The sequence below is a fragment of the Trichosurus vulpecula genome, chromosome 8, assembly GCF_011100635.1.
Source record: "Trichosurus vulpecula isolate mTriVul1 chromosome 8, mTriVul1.pri, whole genome shotgun sequence".
In the NCBI taxonomy this organism is placed as follows: domain Eukaryota; kingdom Metazoa; phylum Chordata; class Mammalia; order Diprotodontia; family Phalangeridae; genus Trichosurus; species Trichosurus vulpecula.
In genome coordinates this window covers 124,991,702-125,002,876 of record NC_050580.1, presented here as the reverse complement: position 1 = coordinate 125,002,876, position 11,175 = coordinate 124,991,702, and positions in this window count along the sequence as shown.

The following is an 11,175-nucleotide window of genomic DNA, read 5'->3' as shown; positions in this document are numbered from 1 at the left end:
CAAAACAGGGTCACAAAGAGTCCTACACAACTGAATTGAACTTGGTAATCCTTCCCATTGTTCTCAGGCTCTACAGAATGAGTGGGACTATAGGACAGAAATGAATGGTCCTCAATAGGCTAAGGTTCTTTGGGATCTTTGGGGTAGAGAAACAGAAAGAGGCTTAGGGACCTGCTCCAACTTCCAGCTGTAGTCCCCCAAGTCAGTCAGTCAATAAATATTTATTAAGTACCTACTATGTGCTGGCCCTTGGGCTAAGCACCAGGGATAAAAAGAAATGCAAAGGACAGTTCCTGCCCTGGAGGATCTCATGATATAATGGGGGACTCAGCAAGAAAACAAATGTGTATAAACAAGCCGTATACACAATAAACAGGAAGCAAATAAGGAAAGAAAAGTACTAGAATTTAAAAGGTTGGGAAAGGCTTCCTGAAGATAGGATAATTCAGTATAACAGCAGACGGATGTCCCCATTGGTTTGCAGGGTCACAATGATGCCTACATTCATGATATTATTTGCGTGCCCTTAATGATTCTCTTAGCTGTCATTCTTGCAAAGCTGCCAGTAGATCCCAAATTTAATGTAGCTTCCCACCATTGAGGAGCCTCTCTCTCCCCTACTTACCACTCTCTAGCCTCTGTCCTCATGCTCCAATATGTCCTTGAAAGAACTTTGGCTGTACATGCCTCCAAGAACTATCCAACACCAACCTTGATCAGCACCATCATGAGCATAGTGAGGGGGACTGATCAAGGCAAAAAAACCAAGAACATTGACACCACCATCAGCTTCTTCTTCTTTGACTATATAGCCTGATCCCCCCACCCTCCCAGAACCTCATCAGCATCAAGACAGTATGAGGATTCCAACAAGGGAAATGGAACCCTAGGGGCTGTGGCTAATTTAGCTTATCATAGAATTAAAACATTATCATGGGCTCGTAAGCATCCTAGTACTCAAGATTTGGAAATGGTCCCAGGCTCTGAGGAAGAGGGAAGAAAAGGGGGAAAAAATACCAGGGCTCGGGAAAGTGCACAGTAGTTGATCCTCCTGCTATTATCCTCACCAATCTCTCTTCTACAAAGCTAACAGTCGCTGGCTGTATGGTGGGGCCCTTTCCTGAGCTTTGAACATTCCTGGGCTCCTCTGTGTATACTTCTGTAGAATGAGCAAGGCCTAAGTTTAAATGAGGCAAGAATGAAGAGACGCGACTTCCAGATAAGAACAAATCCTTGTAGATATGGTCCAGTGGATAGAGTTCCAGGCCTGGAGTTTGAAAGACCAGGGTTCAAATCTAGCTCCAGACATTTACTAAGTTGTGTGACCCTGGAGAAGTCACTTATTCTCTGTCTGCTTCAGTTTCCTCAACTCTAAAGTAGGGATAACAGCGGCACCTACTTCCCAGGGTTGCTATGAGGATCAAATAAGAAAACGCTTGCAAAGCACTTGGCATAGTATCTGGCATATAGTAGGCACTTAATAAATGCTTATTCATTCCATTCCAATAGCAGTTTACTAAATACTTTCACACATCACATTTACTAAATATTTATCTATAGAGGAGGCAGCAGCATGTATGGGAAGTAATATGGGGATAACAGAAAGAATATTAACATGGACTGGATAGCTGTCCAAATCCTGACCCTTACACTTACAACTCAAGTCACTTCATCTCACTTCATTTCCTCATTTGTAAAATGAGGATAATGATTCTCGCTCTACTCAAGTCATGGAATTGTTGTGAGATATTTTCTACTTAGGCTTTAAAAATGCAATTTTGTGATATAGAGCTATAAAGGTACATAAGCTGCCACTAGTATCTCATTCGATCCTAGCCATAAGCCAGTGAGACCAGCGCTGAGACTATCTCCACTTCACAGAAGAGGAAACAGAGCCTTGGAAACGCTCAAGCTTTACCTAAAACTGCCTAGTAAGTAACTAAGTAAATTAGTAAGTGATACAACTGGAACTAGAACTCAGGTCTTCTGGTTCTTAGCCCAGTGTTCTCTCCACTACGCCGTGCTGCCAGAGAGTCATTATTCTCAGTTTAGGCACAGATCCAAGAGCTGGTTAAGCCTTGGAGGGTACCCAGTGTCTAGTTGGCAAGCCAGGTCGTCCTTGGGGAAGATGTAGAATCCGTGGTAAGTCATCCTATGTGCCCACATCATATACTGAATGGGACAGCAAAAATTACCTGCCTCCCATGTTGCCCCACCCCCACCCCAGGGCCTACTATAAGGAGGTCAAGGCAGAAAACATCAAAAAGTCACTTCTTAGATCCATATGCCTCCTATCTCTAGCCATGTGGTAGGAGAAACCTTAAACCCATGGTCTAGGGTGATCATCCTAATTTATTTAATTCATTCTGGGGAGAGCCAGTTGGCAAGTACTCTTCACCAGGGCTTGGACATGTGCCAAGAAGGGAGAGTTTAGGACCCAGTGTAGAGCAAGGGCAGCAAAGGGGGCTATGGGGGAGGGCTTGTGGCTCTCCCAAGAAATGGATGAAGAATAGGCTGGTAAGGAGGATGCCCATCAATGAACCACAAAGCCTTTTAGCATCCATTTGCGACTGCTGCTGAGCAAACAATTGCTAACACATTGGTCACTCACTAGGGTTCATTTCCCCTGGGATAGGCTTGAGCTGCTGCCCAGATCCCCAACCCAAAACAAAAAAGGAGAGGAGGCAGCAGACTCGTCTCTTACCTCATCTCACTCTCTGGCTGTGAAGCTAAATCAGGACTGGGAAACTTTTAGCCCCTAGACCTTCTCTCCAGTCTTTCATCCCTTTCATTCTATTTAGGAATAAGGATGAACCCCCCACACACACACATACACACATATACACTGGCACTCCAATAACTAGCGGTAACAAATTTCTCCAGGTCTGGCAACTCTATGATGAATAGATATGGCTTGCCTAGACCTGCTGCTAAACAACTGTTTAGATATCAGCTTTCAGAATCAGATCCTGTTTGTCTAACTCATTTATTGCTTATGATTCCTATGTTGGAGGGATGCAGTTGATATGTGGGCTGAGGATTACACAATAGCCTCATTTCTCTAAGCACAGGACAAGGAAAAGCTACAAAACCTCCTTTGTGCTCCCCTCCAGGGTTCATACAGGGAGGATTTAATCAAGCTTTTCAATGTTCCTGGTCCATCTTCCACTTGTAATCCACCATATCAGCAGGTCCAGCAGTCCTGTCCAATAGAATGAAAATAAGGATCCTGGAAAAGCCAAAAAAGGGGAGGTGGGGATGCATGAAAGAGACATAGGTTGAGTGTGCTAAAGCTGAGATCTCTGTCCTCCCCAAAATCTCATCAGCATCAAAACTGTGTAAGAATCATTGGTGCCAACCAGGAAAATGGGCCCCCAGGGGTTATAACTAAGTAAGCTTATTAGACTAAAATGTTACCATGGGCTTATAAGCATTCCAGGATTCTAACTTTGAGGAGATACAGAAAGAGCTCAGAATGCTAAAGTGAAAAATCGAAGACACCCTGTAGTCAGTATACCCTTATGAAGTGATCCAACCCTACTTTTGGCTACCATTTCTACCTGATCTGTGAAGCTAACAAGATGGGCTCTGGATTTGGAAATGGGACCAAGAGAGCCCTTATTTTCAGGGACCAAGAGAGCAGTGGCATAGCTCCAACTATGCAGGCTGATGAGATGTTTCCCAGAACCAAAAGGAAGTGGGAAAATCATTAACCCATCTTCCCATCTCTACTCCCACCCCGCTCTGATTCATGTTCTTCACACCACTTCCAGATTCATCCTCCTTATGCACAGTCATGTCCCTCCTCAGCTCAAAACCCTTCTCCACTGTCTGCCATGTCAAATTCAAATTCCTTAACTTGAGATTGAAGGAATCTGAGACGACTCTGCCTTCCTAGGTTTACATGGCACTGCTACTATCTAGTAAGCTCCCTACATTCCAATTAAATGAACTACTCTCAGTCCTCTGAATATATCTACCTCTTTGGCAGGTGGGTTACTTTCCCACCTTTTAGCTTTAGCTAATGCTATGACATGTGCCTGGAATGCTCTCTCTCCTCTTCTTCATCTTTGAAATTCCTCCCTAATCTTTAAATCTTAGCCAAGGGGTGTGTAGTGGATAGAGTGGTGAACCTGGAAAAGCTGAGTTCAAATGCTACCTTGGATAATTACAAGCTCTGTGTCCCTAGACAAGTCCCCTAACCTTTCTCAGCTTCAATCTCCCCATCTTTAAAATGAGGACTATATTGCTTAACTTATGGAGTTGTTATGAAGTCAAATAACGTAATATTTGTAAAGTGTTTAGAAAACTTTAAAGCACCATATAAATACTCGTTGTTGTGATAGCTCAAATGGTACCTTCACCATGAGGCCTTCCCTGATTCCACAGATGATTTTCCCCCTTCGGCCCTCACAAAGCACTTTGCTTGACTCTCTCAGGTACATCACTTTGTATTAAGGTAATACTTTTTCTTCATCATCTTCCCTTGGAAGACTGTATACTGTGTGAGGGCAGGAATCGTATTTTATTCCATTTTGGCATCTCCCCCAGCACCCAGAACACTGCTCTTCATAAACAGTTATTAAGTCATCTTGGCCTTGCAGGAGTCACAATTCACTGGAGATAAGGGTAAAGAAGAACAAGAATATATTGGGAGTTTGAGAAGAAGCACAAAGTGGGGTCTTAAATTATCCATGCAACCCAGGCAGATCACTCACTCTTCACACACCACAGCCCCTATTCCTTCAATAGCTGAAACCCTGAGCAGAGTTCCAGGCATTTGCTATAGGGTTTTTCTCAGCCTGGCACAAGGATCTGAGCCTTCCCCCAACCCTGCCCCACCCCAACGTTCTGTGGACCTCCCCCTCCCAGCCGGGGCCTGTTTATTTTCTGAGCACTGGTTTAACAGTGGGCTGTTTTTATGAGTTGTGCTGTAGTTCTTGGTAAAGCACTTTAATCCATTTTAATGCCCCTGCTCTGCTCCTCAGTGACAGCATGGTGGTTACTCTAATGCATCCCTCTCACCTCAGGGTTACTAATGAGGTCAGAGGGAACGCAATATCCAAACTGAATAATTCACTAATCAGATGCTGCAGACTCCAGTGGTAAAATTTATTTCTGACACCTAAACAGCAAATGGGTTTGTGGACACAACTCTCTCCCTCTCTTTGCTCCAGAGCTATTTCTGCTAAATGGATGGCCAGTGTGTTTGCTTAACAAAAGGGCTCTGGTCTGCCCACAAACACCATCTTCTCATCTCAGGCCTTTCATGTCCTCCATTGAGTTGGGATGAAATGGGAGATGGAAATTTAGCTCATGGTCATTGACTAGAGCTAGGGTCTGTGTCCAGAGCAAACACGCTTCTGGGAGCCTAGGTTGGTGGGGAGGGAGGGTGCAGAGGGGAGAAGGGGGTAGAGGTAACACAAGGTACTGCCTTCAAATTCTCCTGGCTCCTTTCAGGGCTAGCAAAGGGTGGGCAGCTAAGTGACATCCAATGGATCCTGTCCCAAAGGTTACTGGGAAAAGATGGAAGCAACTTTGACAGAGAGGTCCAATATCTAAGCTAGGCAACCCTTCGTAGCCTTGGGTAGGTCCTTTGTCATTCTGGCCACAAGTTTCCTCCTGTAGAAAAACAAAGGGATTTGTTCATTCAAGTTTTCCTAGCTTTGTCTGAAAACTGTTCCTTTCATCATCTCTTAAAGTGTAATCCTATTTCATTGCATTCATGTACCATAATTTGTTCAGCTGTTTCCTACTTCATTGACGTATTTGTTACCAGGTTTTTGTTTTCCTTTTTCTTTCTTTTTTCCTTAATAGAGGCAAAGAGGTGTGAGCAATAGAAAATAAATGGTTAATTGAAAAAATAAAAAATTAAGTTTAAAAGGAAACCAAAATGAAAAGCTTCATACAATCCTCTAAGGAACCTCTGGGCTCTGACTTCCTGAGATTCTCATCCTGAGATGCTTTGCCAGTGGCCAGAAGAACATTGATTTCTCTGGTCCTAATATCTTTTAGTCTTTTCCATCCATCCCAACAATTTTCCTTTAAGCCAGACCAAACCAAGAGCTAAGGTAATAGATATGTCTTCTATGGTCAATAGCAGAGGCCTCAGGAAAAAAGGACTAAACTTTCTCCTTACAAGGCAGTTTCCCTTCTAGAGAAGCTGAGGGGTCAAAGATTCTTCCTTTCTGACCAGGGAGAGGAGAACATCTGTTTGCCTGGGTGGATCTGCTCTTGTTAGCACCAACTCAGGCTAAGGTTCCTCCCTGCGTAACCTCATAGGCACAGTCTGGTCAGATCCCACCTTATCCTCTGTCCTCTTTGCTGAAAAGCTGTACAATCCAATTCCCCACTTCTCAGTGCTACCTTTTCCCTTTTTCATCCCTTAATATAATCATGGGAAGTGCAGGCTGGGAAAAGATAATCAGACAGTCTGCCCTCTGGCTGCTTACAGATAAATAAGCCATTGGAGACCATTCTGGCCTTGATACTTCTCTAAGGACCAGCTTGGATGCCAATTCCTTCCTTAGGCTTTCCCTGATTCCATTCCTCCCAGCTCAAAGTGATCTCTCCTTTCTCGTATGTTGTTAGTCCTCTTTCTTGATCACTCTTCCCCCGCCCCAACACCACATTTTACCCTGTATAGTACATACTTGCACACACATCATCCTCCTTTCCCCCATTAGATCATAGGCTCCTTGTGGACAGGGATTATGCAATATCTCTCTTTGTATCCCCAGAGTCTAGCATAATGACTTGTACTTTGTAGGTGCTTAATAAATATGTGTTGATTTGAACTGAATTAGTACAACAGTGCTTGGGCTCCTCATACAAAGATTTTCAAAAAATATCAGTAGGCTTGAGGCATTTTCATATAACAGGGAGGAAAATCCTCAGCAAAATGTGAGACTGATAAGGACAAATTTACTCATCTCACAAAAGTATCTTCATTTCCTAAATTGACCCTATTCCATGAAAATGTCACTTCATGCCTCCTCATACCTTAGTTTCCCCATCTGCAAGATGAGGGATTGTACTAAATGACTTCAAAGGTTCTTTATCATTCTGAACCCTATGATTCTAAAGAAGAAAATACCATAGGAACCCTGTAGTCCAAATCACTTTTCTTCTGTAGTAGGAGAAAAAGTACAGTATAGTAGAAAGAGCCCTGGATTCACAGTCTGAGTGCCTGTGGTTTAATCCGGTCTCTTCAACTTGCTGCCTATGTGACTATAGATATGTCACCCTGCCACTCTGGCCATCAGTTTCCCTAAATGTAAAATATGGGTGTTTGACTAGAAGATGTCTAGGGGCTCTAAATCCCATGCTTCTCTGATTCATGTATGTTTATCCTTCTAATGGATGCTCTCCATGTACTACCATTTATCTGTAAATACCCATGGCTATCTGGGACATCCTTTAATACTACACCTGGCTCTACAGTGAGGCTAGAGAATGGAACAGAGTTGGAAAGGGCTTGGAGGATCAACCTGCCATCCTATTCCCTAGGAAGGCTTAGGAAGGTTGAAGGTGAGACAGGTAGGTAGGAACCCTTTGGATGTCTGAAACAACCCTGTTGAGTAGAAGGAACACCTATTGCGCATATTTTTATTAATCTACTCATCTGCCTCTTGGGTTTTTTCATAAACTCTCTGCCTCTTGAGCCTGCTCCAAGGTGTCAAACATGATGACAGCTTCACAGCTAATGAAGGGGCATCTCACTGCAGGAAGGAGGAGTGCATTAATTGGAGGCATGCAGAAAAGCTAGAGTAATTAATTACTTCTCTCCCTTGCCTCCAGCCCACTCCCCCTCTGATAACCCTCCTATTCTGCTTTTTCTCTGTATCACTCTCTTTAGGAAGACAGATCCTCAAACCTGAGTATTAGGGATCTATTGGCTCCTCGACTTTCCTCCTAAGTTTCTGGAGCCCCAGCAGGTAACTTGTGAACCTTTCTCATGTCTTTCCTTCAAGTCATTGCCCAGGGGGTCTGGGTTATTGGTCAGTGCTTTCAAAGGAGTCCGAAAGCCTGAAGACCTTGTTGATTCAGCATTGTGCTGGCATGGAAGTCAAACTAGGGCATTGGGTTCTTAGGAAGAAGGGCATCCTAAAATTCAAAGCCGATAACAGAGTCATACTATTACTACCCAAACTTATAGGCAGCATGAGCTCCCTATCCCCAGGTCCTTGGTCTTCTCTGCTGCCTAAACTTCTCTTGTTATGCCATCAAAAAGAAAGAGCCAGAGGAGAGGAGCCATACAGAACAGGGCAAGCTTCATCATCATTGTTCTGGTCATCTTTGTCATCATCATCATAAATAACAAATATTGACTACCGGGTAAAATCTGAATATAGGGCACTATGCCAAAAACTGGGGTTACATATAGGAATAAAATGTCAGCAACGCCCTAGAGAACTATATAACCTAGTGGGAGAAAACAACAAAAGACAGCAATGATAGAATATACCATTAAGAGTAAATGGGTCTGAAGTCAGAGAGCCTGGGTTCAAATCCTGGCTCTCCAACTTCTAACAATGTGACTTTGGGCAACTTCTGTGAGACAGTTTCCTCATCTGTAGCATGAGGGGATTAGAATAGAACCCTTCCAGCTCTAACTCTATGGTTTGAGATAATAGGATATGAAGGACATAGACATAGAAAGGACAACATTATAAGGAAACAGATCATAGAATTTTAGGCATGGAAGGAACCAAAGGCTCTTAAGCTTTTGTATGACATGGACTCCTTCGGCAGCCTGGTGAAGGCTACGGATCCTTTCTAAGAGTAATGTTTTTAAATAGTCCTCAAAAAATGCTAAATTTCAGTTGGATCTTACTGAAAATAAAGACGTCATGTTTTTTCTCATCCATAGACCTCCCTGAAAACCACAGGTTAACAGCCCCTGATCTAGCCCAACCCTCTTGAAGTATAAAGATGAGAAAACTTAGGCCCAAAGGGTAGATGTGACATGCCCAGGTAATTAGTCACAGAGCAAGCATGTTAACGCCAGTACCTTGACTAGCACACAGGATTCCTAACCCCCAAGTTAATCCTTCCCCTCCCCCTAATGTAGTTCCTAAGAAAATGTTGCTTTTGAAAGCTGCCACCTGTGAGCAAGAGAAATGAAGGCAATTCAGTTCCTCCTTGACCTTGCCCTTATGACACCCTCTCAGCCAGTCCCATGGGGTGGGGAGGGGGGAGCTGCTTTTGTTTGGAGGTTCTCTCTCATTGCTAATTAAGCCACCTTTTGTGTTCCTCTTCATCACTAAGCTCCAAACCCCCGCTGGGATCCAGCTCTGATTTTATTAGGGCTTTCTGTTGCTGCTGAATTTGATCTGTGTCCACTGAGCCTTCTGCCCTTACAGATCTGGGAAAATAATGGCCGGTGGTAATCAGCGTAGTAATAGCATGTTGGAGTGGAGAGAGCCTGCTCTGGGGGGTAGAAGAGCTGGATTTGAGTCCCAGCTCCACCATGCAGATATGGAACTTAATATGTTTGCTCTTAGGGCAAGAAACACGAACTGTGCCTGGGGCGGGAATCGTGAAACGCACCCTGAGCTGAAGCACCCTGAGCACACATCAATAACAGGGTACCACCACCCCACGGAGGAGAGACAGATCCCAGAATATTTGTATGAGGCTGCTGTTGGGGCAGATATCTTTTGCAGCGGAGGGGGCGGGGGGGGGGGGGGCCTAGGAAAGGGGAGAAGAGGAGCTCACCTTAATCTGCCATCTATTAGCTTTCTATTTTAACTAATTTGCTGCACTAAACAGGTGCTAAATTCTGTTTTTCTACACTGCTGAAGGACAGCAAGCACTGTCAGGCCCTGGGGAAAAGTTCTGGTCACTCCACCCTAGTGAAGACCCTGCTACTGATGGCTCCTTTTGGGTCCTGGGGCAAGTTACTTAACCTTTCTGAGTCTGGGTGACAGAATTCATAAAATGGGAATAGTAATCCATATACTGCCTTGCAATAGGGGTTTTGTAGATCAAAGGGAATGATGTTCGTGAGACATATTATAGTCAAAAAGGTCATATAAATGTAAGATAAAGATAATCGGATGAGGGAGACAGTTTGATGAGCAGAAAGCCTGTTCACTGGCCCCACTGCTCCAAACAGCATCATAGTGAGATGCTCAAACAGAATCAATTTTATCCAAGAGATCTAAAAAGAGAAAGAGGAGGGAGGGCGGGAGGAAAGAGCTGACTTCAGTGTTAGCAAGGGAGACAGATCAGGGAACTGTAGAAAGGTAGAGAGAAAAATCTTTGCAAATTGAATTTCTAAGCTCTGGTGGCAAGAAAGCCTGGTCAGCTGAAGGGGGGAGCCTGGCCTCTGCCTAGAGGATCTCAAAGCAACTTGAAAATCTGATCAAGTGGCCAGGGAAGGGAAACACTGCCCCCTCAACCTTGTCCTCCCAATGAAAGAGATTAAAAACACTAGGCAAAGACTGGCCTGCCAGTTCAACGCTTCTCTGTTTGTGCTTTGCTGCTCCCTCCCTCATCCCCAAACGCTGAGCGTCTCAATAGCCCCTTGAGGTGGCAGGGCTGGGGGTGGGGAGGGAGAAAGAGGAGAAAGTCCTATGCCCCCGGCCAGATTCTCAATGGCAATAATTCTCCATGCAGAGCAGCATTGCCAGTTAATTAATCTAGCCTAAGGGGGAGGGGGAAGTGTGAGATGCTGGAGAGGACAGAGTAGCTGTGAGGAGGCAGCAGCCCACAGGTAACTTCTCAATTACAGTAATTTCCTTCATCTTTCTTATTCACGGTGGGGAGGGGGAGCAGCAAACTCCTTGTCTGCTGCATCCCTACTGAAGGAGCTGCCTAGGGCAGAGATGGTGATAAACCCTGTAACAGGAGAGCCAGCAACTGTCCTCCTTCCTACTCTTTCTCCAGGATGCTGTCCTTCTTCCACCTCCAGTTAAACTCCAAGAGGGACAAGGTGCCTGCCACCAAGGAGGGTGACCATTAAATGTTCAGCAGCCACAGAGATGATGCTGTCTTGGGAATAGAGGGGCTGAATAAAGTAAGCTCTTTGAGGTGGTAAATTTAACAAATTTGATTGGTTCTCTCTGCAGACAGTTTTGCTTTTATTAAAAGCAAAACAAGATAAAACATCCGAGGCTGAATTGGAGGTGGGGAAGAGAAGTTGTTTGGCTTGGAGAATACGGGGGAGTG